This window comes from Dendrobates tinctorius, unplaced genomic scaffold (genome assembly GCF_039654945.1).
Source record: "Dendrobates tinctorius isolate UK_male_01 unplaced genomic scaffold, ASM3965494v1 ptg000032l, whole genome shotgun sequence".
NCBI classification, from domain to species: domain Eukaryota; kingdom Metazoa; phylum Chordata; class Amphibia; order Anura; family Dendrobatidae; genus Dendrobates; species Dendrobates tinctorius.
Genome location: NW_027361700.1, coordinates 33,493,020 through 33,515,670, shown reverse-complemented (window position 1 = coordinate 33,515,670; position 22,651 = coordinate 33,493,020).

The following is a 22,651-nucleotide window of genomic DNA, read 5'->3' as shown; positions in this document are numbered from 1 at the left end:
TGTATGTAGTATATATGTAGTATGTATGTAGCATGTAGTATGTATGTAGCATGTAGTATGTATGTAGCATGTAGTATGTATGTAGCATGTAGTATATATGTAGTATGTATGTAGTATATATGTAGTATGTATGTAGCATGTAGTATATATGTAGTATGCATGTAGTATGTATGTAGCATGCATGTAGTATGTATGTAGTATGTATGTAGCATGCAGTATGTATGTAGCATGTATGTAGTATGTATGTAGTATATATGTAGTATGTATGTAGCATGCATGTAGTATGTATGTAGCATGTAGTATGTATGTAGCATGTATGTAGTATATATGTAGTATGTATGTAGCATGTAGTATGTATGTAGCATGCATGTAGTATGTATGTAGTATTTTTTTTTTTTTTTTTTAACATTTAACACATTAGCCGGATGATGGGACTACTACTGTCCCATCATTGGCTAATGTGTCAATCACTGTCATGGTAGCAGGCATCGCCCGATGGGACTTGTAGTCCCATCGGACGATGCTTGCACAGACCCCCGGACATCAGCACAGCCCCCCGGCAGGCCGGCACAGCCCCCCGGCAGGCCGGTACAGACCCCCACAGGGTGCACAGACCACCGGCAGGCCGGCACAGCCCCCCGGCAGGCCGGCAGAGACCCCGGGCAGTCCACACAGCCCCCCGGCAGGCCGGCACAGCCCCCCGGCAGGCCGGCAGAGACTCCCGGAAGGCCCGAAATGACGGCGCATCATGATGCGCACACACCGCGCATCATGATGACGTCAGGCCGTCAATCAACTGAACTTCCGATTCCGATGCCGAATTCCGATATTGAAAAAATATCGGAAGTCGGTATCGGAATTCCGATACAGCAAGTATCGGCCGATACCCGATACTTGCGGTATCGGAATGCTCAACACTATTCATAATACAAGTTACACACTGAAAAATGGGGGTTATTTGGCTAAAGTTGTGGGGGGGGAGGGCTGGCTCCAGGTTTTCATGTGCCCTGGGCGAAAGAGCGCCCCTTTAAGACATACCACAACTCATCATGCTCCGATACGGCAGAGAAATAGCGGTATAGTACAATGAAAAATACTTCACTTTTTACATCTCATGACGAGGCCCATCTATTTCTCCATACAGAATCATTGGTCCCATATAATGTTTGAAACAGAATATGATGAGCTCCACATAATGCTACAGTATATGTTGGTCCCCATGGATGAAGCTCCACTGTGTTATGGGCCCAAATAATGCTCCAAACATAATGGGCCCCATTTCTAATGCTCTAGTGTATAATGGGCCCTGTAAATGCTGCTCCAGTGTCTGATGTCCACCTTTGGAATGTTCCAGTGTATGGTGGGCCCCATCTATCATTCTCCAGAGTATAGTGCTCCCCAAAAATTGCTGTCCCAACATTGAAAACAATCAAATAAGTCTCCTCGCTAGAGAATCCCTGTACTAGTCTGGACTCCTCGTCGTCCCCATCTTCCATCTCACTGCACAGTATTTCAACCTTGCAAGTGCTGTGATCCTGAGCAAGCAGGGGGGGCCCACTCGTTGGCACTTTCATCTGCAGCTTCCTCTTTGTCACCGTGTAAGATGGAACTGTATATGGGAAGGGTAACCTGAGTTTCATCAGATTCAGGCCGGGTAGCGTGCGAGGGGAATGTAGTGGTCTGGGTCAATGTACCAGCAGATTCATCGAGCAGTGGCTGGGCATCAGTGCACTTGTGTCGCCCCCAGGAGTACGGTCGCCACAGTGGCATTACCTTCCTCCTAGGGAGTGTGATGTCATGCTTGGGAGCAACGAAGGATCTCTCTAGCAGGTTAACTGATTGGGCGGCGTTATTCCCACGAGTCATGACCCTCCAAACAGCGTTCATGAAGGCAAAGTGTTTGTTTTACGTGGGAAGTATGGTTGCAAAGCTGAACCTTAAAGGAATGTCCAGAAGGGCACCACCAGGAGTGGAGCCTACTGCGTAATTTGACTCAACACGGGCAACCTCAACCATGCCAGCTACAGAACAGATGCACACATTGCAAGCTTAATTCCGTTAACGAACGAGACTCCGTCATGCCCCGCGGTCCAAGTCCGGCTTACTAGAGGGACACGTGAGGCTCTGGCACATTAGATTGGCCAATAACTGGTGTGTCATGCCCTTACATGTCCGTGGCTGCATGTGCGCTACACTGAAAAGGCCAGCGTTTGTCGCTTACAGGTGCAGATAACCCGCTGAACAACGTTAGTGATGGGGATCTGTGATTACAATTATTACCCGCGAACGATGATTTCCCAGTAAGTGCAGGTCAACCGCAGTTCCGGAATTAGGCCTAACCGTCATTCCTGAAAAAATTAAAAACTTACGTGTGCAAACCACAGGTGCTGTAGCTTGCTTAACAGCTCGCCAGCCGTTCTCAGGCCCAGTATGAATTACACGTGATTGCACAAAGGTGAGAAAGGGTACCGTATCCCCAGATAACATGTATGGATAGCGTACACATTCAAAATATGTCTATACATCAGGAGGCAGGCTCAGACGGTGTTAGGCCCAGTATGGATTGCACGTGATTGCACAAAGGTTAGAAAGGGTACCGTATCCCCGGATAACATGTATGGATAGCGTACACATTCAAAATATATGTCTATACATCAGGAGGCAGGCTCAGACGGTGTTAGGCCCAGTATGGATTGCACGTGATTGCACAAAGGTTAGAAAGGGTACCGTATCCCCGGATAACATGTATGGATAGCGTACACATTCAAAATATATGTCTATACATCAGGAGGCAGGCTCAGACGGTGTTAGGCCCAGTATGGATTGCACGTGATTGCACAAAGGTTAGAAAGGGTACCGTATCCCCAGATAACATGTATGGATAGCGTACACATTCAAAATATATGTCTATACATCAGGAGGCAGGCTCAGACGGTGTTAGGCCCAGTATGGATTGCACGTGATTGCACAAAGGTTAGAAAGGGTACCGTATCCCCGGATAACATGTATGGATAGCGTACACATTCAAAATATATGTCTATACATCAGGAGGCAGGCTCAGACGGTGTTAGGCCCAGTATGGATTGCATGTGATTGCACAAAGGTTAGAAAGGGTACTGTATCCCAGGATAACATGTATGGATAGCGTACACATTCAAAATATATGTCTATACATCAGGAGGCAGGCTCAGACGGTGTCAGGCACAGTATGGATTTGACGGCCCAGATTACACAGCGGAGGAGCAGGGAGAGGTAAAGATTGCAAATGCTGGGGCCCTGCCCAAGCAAGGGGGGCGTCGGTACTGGCACTGGGCCCCTCATAGTACAGCGGTGTGTCTGACGGCGGGTGTGCACCACCACCGTCAGAGACACTTGATTGCACTATGAGAGACCCTGTGCCAGTGCCCGCGCCCAAGAGTCGGCCTACCCACCTGTCCAGGGCAACGGCACTCGCACGGTGTCGTGCGCTAGGTGGTGACCCCGGCCATGGGGGGGGGAGGCAGCACAGTTAGGGAGTTTTAGAAAGTGGCATATGTTGATGTTGGACATTCAGCTGATGCAAAAGGCGAAATAGGTGAAGTCCCAGGAAGAGGTGGACCAAAGCAAGCCATTTTTCTGTCACCCTATGTGTCATCAGGGGAAGGTGGGACAAAATCCTTGGAAACCCATGCATGGTTCATTTTAATGTAGGTTAGATCATCCACATTTTGGGTTGACAGACGGGTCCTTTTTTCTGTCAGGATTGATCCAGCTGCACTGAAGACTCTTTCCGATAGCACACTTGCAGCTGGGCAAGCGAGCTCCTGTAAGGCATATTGGGCCAATTCAGGCCAGGTGTCCAGTTTAGCGGCCCAATAGTCAAAGGGGAATGACCTGTGTGGGAGAACATCGATATGGGAGGAAAAGTAGATTGTAACCATAGTTGACAACTGCTGTCTCCTGTCACTTTCCATCGATGCAGTATTACCAGTTGTGTGAGCGGTATTTGAAAAATCAGTCCAGAACATTGTCATGAAACCCCTGTCTCCAATGCCACTTCTGCTGTGTGCACCACGAACACCTCTGCCAAGCTGCTCCCGGCCCGTACGGCTCGTGTGAGAACCATCACCGCTGCTGTGTGCTGGGAATGCCTCAAGCAACTGATTTACCAGAGTTGCTTGTTTATTAGCCAATATTAGGTCAAGGTTCTCCTGTGGCATGATGTTTTGTAATTTGCCTTTATAGCGTGGATCCAGGATGCTGGCCAACCAGTAGTCGTCATCGTTCATCATTTTCGCAATGCGGGGGTCCCTTTTTAGGATCCACAAGGCATGCTCTGACATGTGGGCCAATGTTCCCGGTGTCAATGATGCACTGCGAGTGCTGGTTGGAGGAGCACTGTCTGGCAAATCCACATCCCTCCAGTCACGCACAAACCCTGTACCAGACCTTGCCACGCCAACATTTTCACTTGCCCCATGAGATGCATCCTCCTCCCCTAAGTAATCATCCCCATCATCATCCTCCTCCTCCTCTTCTTCCTCCACCTCGTCCAGGAGAGGTCCCTGAGCAGACAATGGCTGAATGTCATCAATGATTCCCTCCTCCTCTTCCTCCTCATCAACATTGGCTGCAGACGCCTGCTCCTTAAGGTGCATCAAAGTTTGCATGAGCAGACGCATAAGTGGGATGCTCATGCTTAGGATGGCGTCGTCTGCGCTTACCAGCCGTGTGCATTCCTCAAAACACTGAAGGACTTAACAGAGGTCTTTCAGCTTCGACCACTGCACACCTGTCACCTCCATGTCTGCTCTCAAAGTGCCTGGCCGTGTATCCTCCCTCAAATGCATTATGGCCTGCCTCTGCTCGCACAGCCGCTCCACCATGTGCAGGGTGGAGTTCCACCTTGTTGCAATGTCGATAATGAGGCGGTGGTTGGGAAGGTGGAGCAATCGCTGCAGCTTCTGCATACGAACGGAGTGTACAGGCGACCGGCGGATGTGCGCGCACAGTCTTCGCACCTTCTGGAGCAGAGCTGTTAACTCCGGATAATTTTTGAGGAAGCACTGCACCACCAGGTTCAAGGTGTGAGCCAAGCAAGGTATGTGGCTGAGTTTTGAAAGGGCTATGGCTGCCACAAAATTACGGCCATTATCACTAACTACCTTGCCTGCCTCAAGATGTACACTGCCCAGCCATGACTCAGTTTGTTGCTTCAAGTACTCGGCCAGTACCTCGGCGGTGTGTCTGTTGCCCAAACACATCATCTGCAACACAGCCTGCTGACCCTTTCCACTAGCTGCTCGATAGGGGGACACATCGTGTGCAACAGTGGCAGCTGCAGATGGAGTGCTCGTACGACTGCGCTCTGTGGACGAGCTTTCGCTTCTGGAGGAGGAGGAGGAGGAGGAGAAGGGTGGAACGCCTACAGCCAACTGTTTCCTATACCGTGGGCTAGGCAGCACTGTCCCACCACCGCTGTCCCCTGTGGACCCTGCATCCACCACATTAACCCAGTGCACAGTGATGGACACGTAACGGCCCTGGCCATGCCGACTGGACCATGCATCAGTTGTGAGGTGCAGCTTTCCGCTCACTGACTGCTTGAGTGCATGGACCATGCGGTCTTTCACATGATGGTGGAGGGCTGGGATGGCTTTGCGAGAGAAGAAGTGGTGACTGGGTAGGTCATAGCGTGGTACTGCATAGGCCATGAGTTCGCGTAAAGCTGCGCTTTCCACCAACCGAAAGGGCATCATCTCAAACGAGATTAGTTTGGCAATGTGGGCGTTCAAACCCAGTGTACGCGGATGAGAGACTGAGTACTTTCTTGACCTACTCATAGTGTCTGGGAGGGTGAGCTGGACTTGAGAGCTGCATATGGTGGAAGTAGCGGTGGACAGGTCGGACTGAGAGAGGGTTGATGATGGTGATGGAGTTGTTGTTCTTTCTGATGGCCTAGAATCAGTCTTTCGTTGATATAACAGTGGGATTCCCTGACTGCTGTGGCATTGCAACGACACCTCAACATTTGCTGCTGTGCTAACCGGTGGGCTTACAGTGGGGGAAACAATGTAGCGTTGCTGACTACCTTCGTTGTGATCAGTTGCACATGTGGCACTTGAGGTTTGGTGTTGTGTCCACGCTTGCAAGTGCATGCTGGTTAAATGTCTAAGCATGCAACTGGTATTCAAATTTTTCAGATTTTTCCCTCGGCTAAAGGTCTTTGCGCACTTCTTACAGATAACCTTGGCCTGATCATGAGGATTTTGTTCAAAAAAGTGCCACACTGCACTCTTCCTACTTTGGCAGACATTTTGCGGCCTAGCACGCTGTGATCTTTTGACCCTCTGGACAAGCTGTCCAGCAACTCTTTTGATGTTTGGAACATGTCTTTGGAGTGCTCCGGGCCTGCCAGATAACAGCTGTTGCGATGTCGATGTCTGCTGTGGATGCTCCTCATCTGAGCTATTGGAAGCAGCACCCTCTTCCCCCAATGGATGCCAATCTGGGTCAACAACTGGGTCATCCATCACCTCCTCTTCTATGTCATGTGCACCTTCCTCTGTGTCACCGTGTATGGTGGTATAGTGTGCGGGAAGGGGCACCTGAGTCTCATCAGGGTCAGAATCTGGCTCTGTACACTGCGAGGACAATGTAGTGCTCTGAGTGAATGTACCAGCAGAATCATCCATCAGCGGCTGTGCATCAGTGCACTCCATGTCAGATTCATCTTGGCCTGGGTAATTCACCATTTGACTTGATAATCCAGGCATGGTATGTGAAAACAGCTCCATGGAGTAATCAGTAGTAAGGCCTGCGTCATCCTTCAATCTTGGTTGGGGTGAAGGACACAAGGAAAGGTGTGGTTCATGAACATGAGCCTCCAATGACGACTCAGTGCTTTTACTTTTTACAACTGAAGAAGAGGAGGCGATAGAGCTGGAGGCTGAGTCAGCAATGTAAGACAAAACTTTTTCCTGATGCTCTGGCTTTAAAAGCGGTTTGCCAACTCCTAGAAAACTAAGCGTTCGAGGCCTTATGTAGCCAGACGATGACGCAGGCTCAACACCTCCTGCATTCGGTCCTATTTTGCTCTTGCCACTACCATCAGATCCACCACCAACACCATCATTACCAGCTGCCAACCCCCGCCCAATTCCACGGCCTCTTCCACCAGCCTTCCTCATTTTTGGTAGAAATGTAGACAAAATCCAACAAACTATATAGCAATGTAAAACAAGGTACAAGGTGTCTATAGGACAGGGGAGATTTTGAATTTCTGCAGACACTTGTGGACACTGGACACTTTTGGATTGTGTGAGGCCCACTGAGTATCTGAGCGCTCTGTCACAGGCTCGATGGCAGAGCTGTGACCAAAGTGACTAGAGGATAAGGGAGATTTTGAATTTCTGCAGACACTTGTGGACACTGGACACTTATGGATTGTGTGAGGCCCACTGAGTATCTGAGCGCTCTGTCACAGGCTCGATGGCAGAGCTGTGACCAAAGTGACTAGAGGATAAGGGAGATTTTTAATTTCTGCACACACTTGTGGACACTGGACACTTATGGATTGTGTGAGGCCCACTGAGTATCTGAGCGCTCTGTCACAGGCTCGATGGCAGAGCTGTGACCAAAGTGACTAGAGGATAAGGGAGATTTTGAATTTCTGCAGACACTTGTGGACACTGGACACTTATGGATTGTGTGAGGCCCACTGAGTATCTGAGCGCTCTGTCACAGGCTCGATGGCAGAGCTGTGACCAAAGTGACTAGAGGATAAGGGAGATTTTTAATTTCTGCACACACTTGTGGACACTGGACACTTATGGATTGTGTGAGGCCCACTGAGTATCTGAGCGCTATGTCACAGGCAGAAATTGGCTAGTGTATCACAAACTACAAGGTGTATGTAGAATTGGGCAGAATTGGAATCTCCCTAGAGTGCAGGTCTGTAAAAACGGAACATGTCCTCGACTTATTCTCACAGAGTGACTCACTGATAGCTTCACTGTGGCTGTGATAACAGCCATTACACGGTACTGTGTGAGGAGCGTACACCGCTGTATGGTGTGAAAAAATGCACGCTCAGTACTTCAGCAGGACAAAAAAAAAAAATTGTGATTGCTTTTAAAAAAGCAGTTTGCGGAGCAGTGGGTAAACAGCAATGCAGGAATGTCAGGAAGCCTTAGAAGGCAGCCCAACAACCAACACCACTGACACACCACTATATAGCCTCCCCTTGCACTGCACAGTGACTGGTGTGTTGTACAGGCAAAATCGCTAGCAGCAGAACCAGTTTTTGGTGTCTTCTTCCCTGCCTAACGCTCTCCCTACAAAATCAGCAGCAGCTCTCCCTATTCTGAGATCAGCATGAGTAACATGGCGGTCGGCGTGCACGCCCTTTTATACCCCCTGTGACGCCCCCCAAAGCAAGCCAATCACTTGCATGCCCTTCTGAAAGATGGTGGTGACCCGTGCCTATGTCATCACGTTGCCCACAGTGTCCGTGGATCCTGATTGGCTGAAAAAGAGCGCAAAACAAACTTTTGAAACGCGACTTTGGCGCGTAAGTCGCCGACCTCCTGGCCGACCTCATCCTAGGGTCGGGTTTCGTTTCATGAAACCCGACTTTGCTAAAAGTCGGCGACTTTTGAATTTTTTCGACCCGTTTCGCTCAACTCTACTCTACACAACACAGGACTGTGGGATGGAGGTGATGGGGGCACAATGTGAAATATAAGGATTTGTTCCTATTTTCACTCATGTGCATCATTGAAGATTTCACCCATCAGCCATAACATAAAAAATACCTGTCTAATATTCTTGGTAGTCTGGAGACTCCGATTGTTATTTTAATATGTTTTTCTTCATATATTATATTAATGAGATTATATCCAGCAATTTTGCATATTGAATAAAGTAACATTAACCCCTTTCCTACATTTGACGTACTATTCTGTCCATGTGACCTGGAACCTAAGTCCCAAGGACGGAAGAGTACGTCTAGCGCGATCAGCTGCGCTCACGGGGGGAGCGCAGTTGATAGCGGCCGGGTGTCAGCTGATTATCACAGCTGACACTCGGCACTATGGGTCAGGGGTGGTCATGGACCGCCCCCGACACGTTAACCCCTGGCACACTGCGATCAAACACGATCGCAGTGTACCGAAGGTTTAGGGAAGCATCGGCAGGGAGGGGGCTCCCTCCGTTCTTCCCTGAGACCCCCACAGCAGCGTGATGTGCAGCGCTGCTGCGGGGGTCTCCTTCCCTGCAGGTCCCCATATCCAAAATTGCAGCGGGGACCTTCAGGGGCCTGCAGGGAGGAGGCTTCCTCATGCCTGCAAATCAGCGGCATGAGGAAGCCTGCAGCACTGCCTGTGACAGATTGCTGATCTGTGATGTGACAGAGCAGCGATCTGTCACATGACAGTTATGTCCCCCCTGGGACAATGTAATAGATTTAAAAAAAAAAACAAGTGTAAACATAATTTATAAAAAAAAATCGCTATATAAATTAAAAAAAAAATATTCCCTAATGAATTAATTTTTTGAAAATAAACAAAAAACAATAAAAGTACACATATTGGGTATCGCCGTGTCTGTCACGACCCGCCCTATAAAACTGTCCCACTAGTTAACCCCTTTATTGAACCCCTTAAAAAATAAGAATAAAAAACGAAGCAAAAAATAAAGCTTTATCATCATACCGCCGAACAAAAAGTGCAATAACGCGCGATCAAAAAGACAGATATAAATAACCATGGTACCGCTGAAAACGTCATCTTGTCCCACAAAGAACGAGCTGCAATACAGTGTCATCAGCAAAAAATAAAAAAGTTATAGCTCGCAGAATAAAACGATGCAAAAATAATTATTTTTTATATAAAATTGTTTTCATTGCATAAAAGCGCCAAAACATAAAAAAGACATAAATGAGGTATCGCTGTAACCATACTGACCCGAAGAATAAAACCGCTTTATCAATTTTATCGCACGCGGAATGGTGTAAACGCAGCCCCCAAAAGAAATTCATGAAACGCTGGTTTTTGTTCATTCTGCGTCCCAAAAATCAGAATAAAAAGCGATCAAAAGATCGCACATGCCCAAAAATGGCACCAATAAAAATGTCAACTTGTCCCACAAAAAATAAGACCTCACATGACTCGGTGCGTCAAAATATGGAAAAATTATAGCTCTCAAAATGTGGTGATGCATAAACTATTTTTACAATAAAAAGCGTCTTAACATGCGACAAAAATAAAAACCCACCATAAATAGTAAATCAAACCCCCCCCGTAATCACCCCCTTAGTTAGGGAAAAATAATAAAATAAAAAAAAGTATTTATTTCCATTTTCTCATTAGGGCTAGGGTTAGGGGTGTGTTGGGGTTAGGGTTGGAGTTAGAATTGGGGGGTTTCCACTGTTTTGGCACATCAGGGGCTTTCCAAACGCGACATGGCATCCGATCTCAATTCCAGCCAAGAAAAGTCAAATGGTGCTGCTTCCCTTTCAAGCAATGCCATGCGCCCAATATAGTGGTTTACCCCCACATATGGGGTATCAGCGTACTCAGGACAAATTGCACAATAACTTTTGGGGTCCTGTTACTCTTGGGAAAATTACAATTGGGGGTGAAAAGATCATTTTTGTGGAAAAAATATGATTTTTTAATTGTATGGCTGTACGTTATAAACTTCTGTGAAGCCCTTGGGGGTTCAAAGTGCTCAACACATATCTAGATAAGTTCCTTTGGGGGTCTAGTTTCCAAAATGGGGTCACTTGTGGGGGGTTTCCACTGTTTAGGCATATTAGGAGCTCTCCAAACTTGACATGGCATCAGATCTGAATTCCAGCCAATTTTGCAGTGAAAAAAGTCAAACGGCGCTCCTTCCCTTCCGAGCTCTGCCATGCGCCCAAACAGTGGTTCCCCCCCACATATAAGGCATCGGCATACTCAGGACAAATTGCACAATAACTTTTCCAGTCCAATTTCTCCTGTTACCCTTGGTAAAATAAAAAAAATTTGAACCTGAAGTAATTTTTTTGTGAGAAAAAGTTAAATGTTCAAATTCCTGTGAAGCACCTGAAGGGTTAATAAACTTCTCGAATCCAGTTTTGAGCACCTTGAGGGGTGCAGTTTTTAGAATGGTGTCACTTTTGGATATTTTCTATCATATAGGCCCCTCAAAGTGGCTTCAAATGTGATGTGGTCCGTAAAAATAAAATGGTGCTGTAAAAATGAGAAATCGCTGGTCAACTTTTAACCCTTATAACTTCCTAACAAAAAAAAATTTTGGTTCCCAAATTGTGCTGATGTAAAGTAAACATGTGGGAAATGTTACTTATTCAGTTTTTTGAGTGCCATATCTCTGTGATTTAAGAGCATAAAAATTCAAAGTTGGAAAATTGCAAAATTTTCTAAATTTTCACCAAATTTCCATTTTTTTCACAATTAAATGCAAGTTATATGAATGAAATTTTACAACTAACATGAAATACAATATGTCACTAGAAAACAATGTCAGAATCACCAGGATCCATGGAAGCGTTCCAGAGTTAATACCTCATAAAGGGACAGTGGTCAGAATTGTAAAAATTGGCCCGGGCATTAACATGCAAACCACCTTTGGGAGTAAAGGGGTTAATTTATTTCTTTGTTTATTAATCTTTGTATTTGTTGCTACATCGGTTCTTGCTTTTTTCTCAGTGTTTACAGTTTTTGAATAATTAGATGCAAAACACTTAAGGGTCCTTGAGTAGGATCTTAAAAAATGCCAAATATGTTATTACGAAAAACTAAAGTTTTCTTATACTAGGTCATTTGATTGTGTCAAACTTAGTCCTGCAGCAGCCGATGACATCATCAGTTACACTCTGGCTGATGATGTCACAATGGTGATGATGTCATAATGGCGATGATGTCATAATGGCAATGATGTCACAGTGCTAGGTGATTGTTAGGTTAAGGATTCCAATATCGCTTCCCTTACTTTACCTTCAACCGTTGGAGAGTGAAGAAGACTTTTGCGCACTTGGCAAATTTGTTATTATTGATATTAACTTATCATGGAACGAAAAAGGAAGTGTGTTGAAAAGAATAAGAGATGTGCTAAAAAGAGATGCACGGAAGAGAGTTTTTCTCAGAGAGGAGAAACTTCTCAGGATATTGTACAGGACGTACCTGTTGAGAAGACAGATGATCCCTGTACAACATCTTCTGGACATCCACCAGAGAAAAAGACCCTTAAAAAGGGGAAAAAAAGAGGGAACACATCTCCTGAGAAAGGAGATGAAACCCCAAATAAGAGAAGAAGAAAGGTGGAATCTCAGACCACCAGCCCTTCAGAGCAAGTGACTACCTGTCTTTCCCTGGAGAGTTTCATCTTTACCAGGAAGCTTGGAGAAGGCAGTTTTGGCAAGGTGATGCTGGCGACACATCAACCCAGCGGAGTTCAGCTGGCGGTCAAGATGGTCAGGAAGAGGGAATTGTTGGAGAACGCTAAAGACACCCTCCGCTTAGAGCGAGAGGTCCTGGAAATCACTGAAGACAGCAGATTCTTCACGCACGCCTATGGCACCTTCCAGACAGCGGTAAGAGACTCTTCACCATCTAGAAATTCTCTCCTTTATCCTTATCATGTCCAGTTGCTTCCATATTGCAAATTCAATCTTTGCCTGTGCAAATGAAGAGACCTGCTGCATGCTCTGTGTGCCTGTATGCCCTGAGCGCCATTACTGATGGCTATCATTAGAGGATTTTGACTTTGTTTTCACCCTGGACACCTCTCTGGTGTGTGCAGGCACAGAGACATGTCTTCTGAACATACAGTATAGGTCCCAGAGCCATAGTAAATGTTATCAGGATGTATAAAATCTGCATTATTTTCTATCATCTTCCCTCCTCTCGCACAGGACTATGCATTTTATGCCATGGAATATCTGCGTGGTGGCGAGTTGACTGCATTTATCAAATCCAGAGCCCCCCTGAATGTCAGGACGACCAGGTAAGAGAGCAGCCGCTCTGTGAAATCTTAGAGGAAGAGGTGGGCACCACACTTAATATTAGACAGTAAATTAACTGGGTGTTACTATGTGCCAACAACAATATGAAGGAAAACAAGAGACAGAAGCGCAGACAACAGTGCACACACGGGTCAAATATGTATATAAAAAGGCTTTATTAACACCAATGCCCGACAGACAGAAAATATATATTAAAATCACCATAAAATCACACAAACATGGACAATTCCAACCTGATAAGGTAGAGCATGAGGGCAATCTAATATATAAAGCTTAAAGTGTGTATGCATGTATGTATGTATGTATGTGTGTATGTATGTGTGTATGTATGTGTGTCCGGGATAGGCATCCGCATCGTCGCAGCTACAGCCACAAAATTTGGCACAGTCAGTCGTCTGGACCCCGAGAGCGTCCTAAGCTATGTTGTGAGGCGAAATTTTAACCCCGTGCATTCCAATTCACCAAACAATTTTGACCCTATCTACATACTGGGGAAAAAGTGTGTGCGCGTCAAGCCCCGCCCCTCATTATGATGTCATAATGCCCTTATTTGCATAATGGTGAAAAAGTGTGTGCGTATCAAGCCCCGCCCCTCATTATGATGTCATAATGGTTGCCATGGCGACGCTGATGTCATCATAGGTTGCAAGCCCCGCCGCCGCTCATTATGATGTTATAATGGTTGACTATGGGATGGCGGATATGTATGATGGGTATATGGGCATGGGACTATGGGATGGCGGATATGTATGATGGGTATATGGGCACGGGACTATGGGATGGAGGATATGTATGATGGGTATATTGGCACGGGACTATGAGATGAAGGATGTGTGATGGGTATATGGGCACGGGACTATGGGATGGCGGATATGTATGATGGGTATATGGGCACGGGACTATAGGATGGAGGATATGTATGATGGGTATATGGGCACGGGACTATGGGATGGAGGATATGTATTATGGGTATATGGGCATGGGACTATGGGATGGCGGATAAGTATGATGGGTATATGGGCACGGGACTATGGGATGGAGGATATGTATGATGGGCATATGGGCATGGGACTATGAGATGAAGGATGTGTGATGGGTATATGGGCACGGGACTATGGCATGGCGGATATGTATGATGGGTATATGGGCACGGGACTATGGGATGGAGGATATGTATGATGGGTATATGGGCACGGGACTATGGGATGGAGGATATGTATGATGGGTATATGGGCATGGGACTATGGGATGGAGGATATGTATGATGGGTATATGGGCATGGGACTATGAGATGAAGGACATGTGATGGGTATATGGGCACTCGACTATGGGATGGCAGATATGTATGATGGGTATATGGACACAGGACTATGGAATGGAGGATATGTATGATGGGTATAATGGCATGGGACTATGGGATGGAGGATATGTGTGATGGGTATATGGGCACGGGACTATGGGATGGCGGATATTTATATGGGCACGGGACTATGGGATGGAGGATGTGTGATGGGTATATGGGCACTGGACTATGGGATGGAGGACATGTATGACGGGTATATGGGCACGGGACTATGGGATGGCGGATATGTATGATGGGTATATGGGCACGGGACTATGGGATGGAGGATGTGTGATGGGTATATGGGCACTGGACTATGGGATGGCGGATATGTATGATGGGTATATGGGCACGGGCCTATGGGATCGTGGATATATATGATGGGTATATGGGCACGGGACTATGGGATGGAGAATAATTATAAGTTGCTATAACTAACCACAGTTAGTTACTATGCCCGGGCAGCTCCGGGCTCTTCAGCTAGTGTTAGATAAAAGTGCAGCAGTAAATATATGGCTCACACATTAATCACTGCCAGGGTAGCACATAGAAAACAGTTTATATTAAAGCCAAAATATAAATAAATGCTGTGTCAATTTAAACAGATATTAATGTTGAATTATATAATAGTACAGCAATATTATATCAAATAACTAATGTCCTAAAGTCATTAGCGCCCTTTAGTAGAGATCATGTGCTATACACATATATACAACAGAATAAATACACTCCATGCAATAGTGTTTCAAATGATCAGTGAATAGAATACAAATGAGCCACAGATGGGGCACTCTGTATTATTATACCTGCTCTGATAGCTACAGCATATAAAGAAATCATTTATGTACATAGCCAATATCACATAGATTAGTGCTGTAGCCCTGAAAAACGGGTATATTGAATCTTAAATGATTAATTGCCAAATACACCACAGTATTTCAGAGCAGTAATAATACTATTCCAGCAGCTCCCTCAGCAGTGGCCATTTGTTGCATATTGACACATGCATGAAGAATAACAATTAGAAACACACTGCGATCACATAGTTACCCATAGCCCAAGTCATGCCATCAGCTCTGTCCGGTCCGACTCGTGTCGCTGTCCCCACGACAGCTTTGTCAGGGAAGTAGTCTCCAAGTCAGTCCAGGCCCCTTATATGTATTGCAAATGCATTTGCAAATGCTTAGGGACGCGCCAACCGCTGTGTGCGGCGCCTCCCAGGCATTTCCGATCAAAGTGAAAGCGAAACTTCAAGATTTTGTCTGCGCATGCGCTAGATGCGGTTCGACAGGTCTCAACATGGCGCTGGTGCGTTCCACTATAAGAAAGTGATCTTCATGTGGTAAGGAATCTACTGCTCATGCGCTAGGAGTGGTTCAGCAAGTCTCGACATGACACGGATACATTCCATTATAGGGAAGTGATCTTACTATAATGCTGACTCCACTGCTCATGCGCTCAGTGCCATGCATCATGTCATTACCTTAGCAGCAAAGCACTTCTCCATAAGAAAGTTATAAATAGCAGCATCTGTGACAATCCACCCCTTCCTGCCCAGAACTCCATAGGATCCTCAAGCTGCAATTACATCACTAATACTTAGCGAATTACTCCCTAAAGAAAGAGGACATTCATACATACAGCCTACGGCTATATCAAGAAAGGCTACATAGCGAAGTCCTAGTTTGAGGCTATTACATCCCATTTTTAGGCCGTCACATATGGATGTAACACGTATTATATGTTATCACTAAACAATAATACAATTCTCTATAACAAAATGATAACAGCCTATTTGTATATACGGCCTTAATAAGCTTCGTGGAAAAAATCTTTTGGCAGCATTTAAATACTACCAAACTATCAATATATCAGTATAGCATAGTATCCCTTTGAACTTATACTATATAGAGACTTCTTAGGTTTTACACTCACAATATATAAAGAATGTTCCTATCTATCTATATTTCTATAGTTAGCCACGAAACATAATAAAAGGCACACCTAAACAAGAATCTCCGCCTAGAATTTAAATATCTATACGACCAATGTTTTATTTTTGGCTTAGTATAAATTCCAGCAGAAGAACCCTTTCCATAGAAATAAGAGCTCAATCTAGCAGGACAAAGTCCAATACTCCCATGTATAATATAGCCAAAAGAACATCTCATGGATTTTTTGGCCCACCACTTAAATATCACTCCTATGCATCAATATACAATATCAGTCGCATATACCCAACCCCTTACACACTTGTAGAAATGTACACATACACACAAAAACGTGTGCATCCGTATACATATATATGCTGGTCGCGTGTCTCCAGCCACAGAAACTCTGACTAGGACTTAGTCCATAAGAAACCCAGTAAAGCACAGCTCTTCATTCAGACCATTCAATCTAACTGAATTATGCTTAGAAAAATATTCAGGATTGAGAGTCCTCAGTAGTTGATACCTTTTAATGGCTAACTGAAAAGATGGTAACACATTGCAAGCTTTCGAGACTTCTCAGGTCTCTTCATTAGTCTAGCCTGATGAAGAGACCTGAGTAGTCTCGAAAGCTTGCAATGTGTTACCATCTTTTCAGTTAGCCATTAAAAGGTATCAACTACTGAGGACTCTCAATCCTGAATATTTTTCTATCTACTGGCTAACACGGTACAAAGATATACATCTTTCCTGAATTAAGCTTAAAAATCCATCTCGATGCCTGTCTTAAAAGTTCTCCCTGTCGATCTGTTTTTCTGATGTTGGTCTTAACATTTTGTATGCCAACTACCTGTAAACGCTCAGGCTGTGATCACACACAGCGTTTTTTTCCGCTTTTTTTCACGGATTTACCAAAAAATTGACTTTAAAAAACGCTTAAAAGAAGCATCCCATTCATTTTAATGCATTTTGCACTTTTTGTGCATATTGATGCGTTTTTTTTCAACGAAAAAAACTCTTTGCGGTAAAAAAGGCAGTATGTTCATTAATTTCGCCGAAAATTCCGCATTTCTGGCTATTTTCTATGTGGCTGGGGACGCGTGGAAAAAATCGCGTCAAAAACGCACAAAAATCGCGGCAAAAACTCTCAAAAATCGTGGTAAAAACACGCGGGAAAAAAACGCGCATTTTCTGGGAAGGAGTCCTGTTTTTATGCAGAAATTTTCTGCATACATGTGCACATAGCCTGAGTCTTACCATTGTGACAATCCAGAAAATGCTATGCCTACAAAGCCTATAACGCTCTCGGGGTCCAGGCGTGTGACTGCAAAATTTTGTGGCTGTAGCTGCGACGGTGCAGATGCCAATACATACTGTACATAGTGAGGCAGTTTATTGTAGAACCAGAAAACGTTTCAGTCAATATAGACCTTCATCAGTTACTAGTGTGAAAAAAATAAACAAAAATAAATAAAGTATGTACAACAATCACATAAAATGCAATTCGGTCGTGGATATATACAATATTATACAAGAAATACTACAACAGAGACCAAAAAATATATCTTGGGTGCTCAGATTGAAGGAGAAAAGGATAAGACATACGGTGCTAGTATGTTTGAAAGTAGCTTGAAGGAGGTTGGTTTTTATGTTATTCACTGATATCACCTAAAAAGAAGTGATTGGCGCTGTTAAAGTGTATCCATAAGGTCAATTAGGTGGTGTTACAGAGTTGTACATACCAGTAATCAAATGGTCAGAATGCTGCTGTAACGTAGGATAATCTGTAAGGTAAATGTCATGTAGGATGACATAAGACAGCGGTAAAGTATGCTGTATATCAAAGTTGTGAGTGTCGCTATAAATGGCGAGGTAGTTACCTTAATAGTTGAAAGTATCAGCGCAGCCTGGTCCTCCTGGACGTGGGTAAACACCACTTGTCAGTGGAGACAGAGGCGAGCTGAGCTTAAGTGGAGGAAGGGCGGGTCTATGGCCTTGACATCATGCCTCACCAAGCATTAAGTTGAGTGCCAGGTTATCATTTTATCATATATGGTTTGGGAACCTAACTTGGCACCACTACAGTAGTGCACACGGTGTTTTCTACTAAACTTATCTCCTTTACGTGTTTGCACACTGCCTGGTCATGACCACTTCCTCTACCTTCTCTTACAACGTTGATGAGACCTCGAATATCTTGGCTCAATCCAAATTTTCTAGTGAATTTCTTAAGGTACCACCTCGTGAAACAAGGGGTAGAGACCTTGAGCGAGAGCTACGTCACCACACCAACTTAGAACTGCACTGCGCTACTCTCTCTGAGTACCTTCGGGTACAAAGAATCCCACGGGGCCTATGAGTTTCTCTCCGACCAACACTATTTCGGGATACCCCTGAATTTTGCACCAGATATGAGCAAATTCTTAATAAATGTTCGTTTGATTTAATGACCCTCACCATAGAACATCTACAGAAGGCCACTGAAACCAGCACAGAAAAAAATCAAGAACATTGAATCACAGCTAGGCTGTCTCTTTTCTCCTTCAATCTGTGCACCCAAGATATATTTTTTGGTCTCTGTTGTAGTATTTCTTGTATAATATTGTATATATCCATGACCGAATTGCATTTTATGTGATTGTTGTACATAATTTATTTATTTTTGTTTATTTATTTATTTTTTTCACACTGTAGTAACTGATGAAGGTCTATATTGACCGAAACGTTTTCTGGTACTACAATAAACTGCCTCACCAAGCATTAAGTTGAGTGCCAGGTTTTCATTTTATCATATAAGGTTTGGGAACCTAACTTGGCACCACTACAGTAGTGCACACGGTGTTTTCTGCCGATACATACATACACTTTTTCCCCATTATGTAGATAGGGTGCAAAATTGTTTGGTGAATTGGAATGCGTGGGGATAAAATTTCGCCTCACAACATAGCGTATGACGCTCTCGGGGTCCAGACGTGTGACTTTGCAAAATTTTCTGGCTGTAGCTACGACGGTGCAGATGCCAATCCCGGACATACACACATACATACATACACACCCACATTGAGCTTTATATATTGGATTTGAACCGTGTGTGCACTGTTTTCTGTGCTTCCTTCTCTTGTTTTCCTTCGCTCTGTGATATCTGTGGCCGCTGTCTCCCCTCATTGTTATTAGTGGTTCAGTAGAACAATTAATGCTGATAGGATTTTTTTCTTTCTTATTAGGTTCCTTGCAGCAGAAATCTTGAGTGGAATAGAGTTTCTCCACAGTCGGGGGATTATTCACCGGTAATAAGTCATTTATTTTTTTATACATAGGGAAAGATTTACTATGGGAAATAGTTAAATGTGCCAAAATTGTGGTGTTATTTGTGCCAAAAATCTGGTGACCATGACGTGCACCCCATTTATGAAGTGTTGTAGACACTTTTTGGGGCTCACTTGAAGAGGGGACAAGGCTTTTATGGAAATGGGAATAGGTTGATAGGAATCCATGTGGCTTACAATGTCACAATGTGCAACACAACTAACCAGATTTTTGTGAAAATTATTGGCTCTAAGTAATGAAAACAATAGTGGTGTAACATCAGACAAAAGTCTCTGAAGATGCTACTAATTTGTCACACAGCCTTTGTGATGAATTTGGCACGTTTTCAGACAGCCTGGTATATGTCTACACAAGATAGGATTAGTGAATCTGCCCCGTGTTTAATGAGTGGTCCTGTGAAGACCCCACAGTAACCCAAGCACTACAGCTGATCTATGTCTGATTCATAGAACTATTTTTCTTTCTTTTTTTTAAGGGATTTAAAACCAGACAACATTCTTCTGGACGGTGATGGACACACTAAGATTGCTGATTTCGGCCTTGCTGCAATCAATGTATTTGGCTCTCAGAAGATCAAAGGATTTTACGGCACTCCTGGCTATATGGCTCCTGAGGTGACTACTAATATCTCATATTTTATTATCCACCTGCAATTCTCACTTAATGTGGAGCTTGTGGAATCACAGATCTATCACCACAGTGGCCCACATTTACTAACGCTATCTAATAGATGGATGGTGTAAGGGTCCCCATACATATTAGACTAAATTCAGGCGAACCAGCCAACATTAGAGGGATCAGCCAACCATCTACTGTGTACTGGGGCCCCTCGATGCTACAGATGGGAGGAGAAGGATCTAGCACATTGGATTTCCAATGATCAATCCTTTATTCTTCAGAGTTTGGCAGAGTTTCTCTAAGGCCGGGGTGACACTAAAGTTGAATATCGACGAGTGCTATGCGACAAAATATCGCATAGCACTCGGACCACTGTTAATCTATGGGGCAGCTCCCATCACCGCTTTTTTTCTCGGGCGTATTCAGCGTGCGAAACAAATCACAGCATGCTGCGATTGTATGCAAATATCAGCCGAGTCTCGCCAGTGCAAGTCTACGGGTGCGAGAAAAAATCGAACACCACACTGACCATCAGTGTAGCCAGGACCATTAGTGTAGCCTGCGAGAAATACGCACACATTTTCCTCATTTCAGCCCATTTAATGCAATGGGGAAATCAGTGAGAAATGTAGCCATACGGATGTCACACGGATACTTAGATGCGAGGAAATTCCCATCATTGCACTGCAAATGGATTCCACACGGATCACCATACGGAGAACATTCGTGCGATTCTCAGCCGACAGAATCGGTCCGATTTTTCATACGGCAAGTGTGACTCCGGCCTAATAGAGAACATTGGAGTCTTGGCCGAACCGTGAGTTCCTGTTAATGGCAGAGGTAGCTATCAACCAAATGATCTTTTGGCCGACATGTAATAAGAATGGGGGCTTAGGTATGGAAAAACACTACCAGTAAACATAGACCACAGTTGTTTTCTCTCTCCCAGGATGCACAATGTACTAACTTACTCTCCTAATCTTATGTTTCCACAGATGATCCATCGAAAGCCCTTTAATTACACGGTCGACCTGTTCGCTTTTGGAGTCATAATCTTCCAAATGGCCACAGGATCTCACCCGTTTTACGATGGTCCTTGTTTTCGAAGGATTGCCCGTTCAGTGGCACATGATAAACCTAACTATCCATACACCATAGATTCTCAGATCAAGGATGTCATAGCGAGAGTGAGTAAATAGACACTTATACCTGGAGACATAGGAAGGATAGCCCAGTCATGAGTTTTGATAATACACCATACATTTCATCACCACTGTGTTGGGTATTTCAGCTTTATCCAATAGAAGGAAGTGGGACAATGCTGGAGCCCCAGGACAGCCTCTCCTATATGTACAGTGTTGTTATCTACAGGCCAATATATACAATAAAGAGACTGCGGAGCTCACCAAAACCTCTTCACACAGCTAATCATCAGGATTATTGTGTATCGGCCCCTGACTGATCGAGTTCTGATGGCCTATCCTGTACTAGTCTATCCTGTATTATCCTATCCTGTACTGTCCTATTGTATCCTATCCTGTACTGTCCTATCCTCTACTGTCCTATCCTGTATTGTCCTATCCTATCCTATCCTGTACTGTCCTATCCTATCCTGTACTGTCCTATCCTATCCTGTACTCTCCTATCCTATCCTGTACTCTCCTAGCCTGTACACTGTCCTATCCCATACTGTCCTATCCTGTACTGTCCTATCCTGTATTGTCCTATCCTATCCTGTCCTATTCTGCACTATCCCATCCTGTACTGTCCTATCCTGTATTGTCCTATCCTATCCTATTCTGTACTATCCTATCCTGTACTGTCCTATCCTATCCTGTCCCATTCTCTACTGTCCTATCTTGTCCTATCCTGTACTGTCCTATCCTATCCTGTCCCATTCTGCACTGTCCTATCCTGTACTGTCCTATCCTATCCTGTCCCATTCTGTACTGTCCTATCTTGTCCTATCCTGTACTGTCCTATCCTGTATTGTCCTATCCTATCCTGTCCTATTCTGTACTATCCTATCCTGTACTGTCCTATCCTATCCTGTATTGTCCTATCCTATCCTGTCCTATTCTGTACTATCCTATCCTGTACTGTCCTATCCTATCCTGTCCCATTCTGTACTGTCCTATCCTATCCTGTCCTCTATTATCCTATCCTGTCCTATCGTATTTGTTTCTTGCAATGGTTGTTTTAATAAATTCATATTTCTATAAGAAAATGGGAAAACAATTCTGTAACTGCTGTTTTTTTCTGAGATTTTTTATATTACTACTTGTGATATAATAATGTTTTTTATATATTTGCAGCTCTTGTGTAAATCACCAAAGAAGAGGCAGGTTCTTTGCAGAAATCTAAAAGGACATCCATTCTTCTGGCCTATAAACTGGGAGGAATTAGAGGCGGGAAGGTCACGTC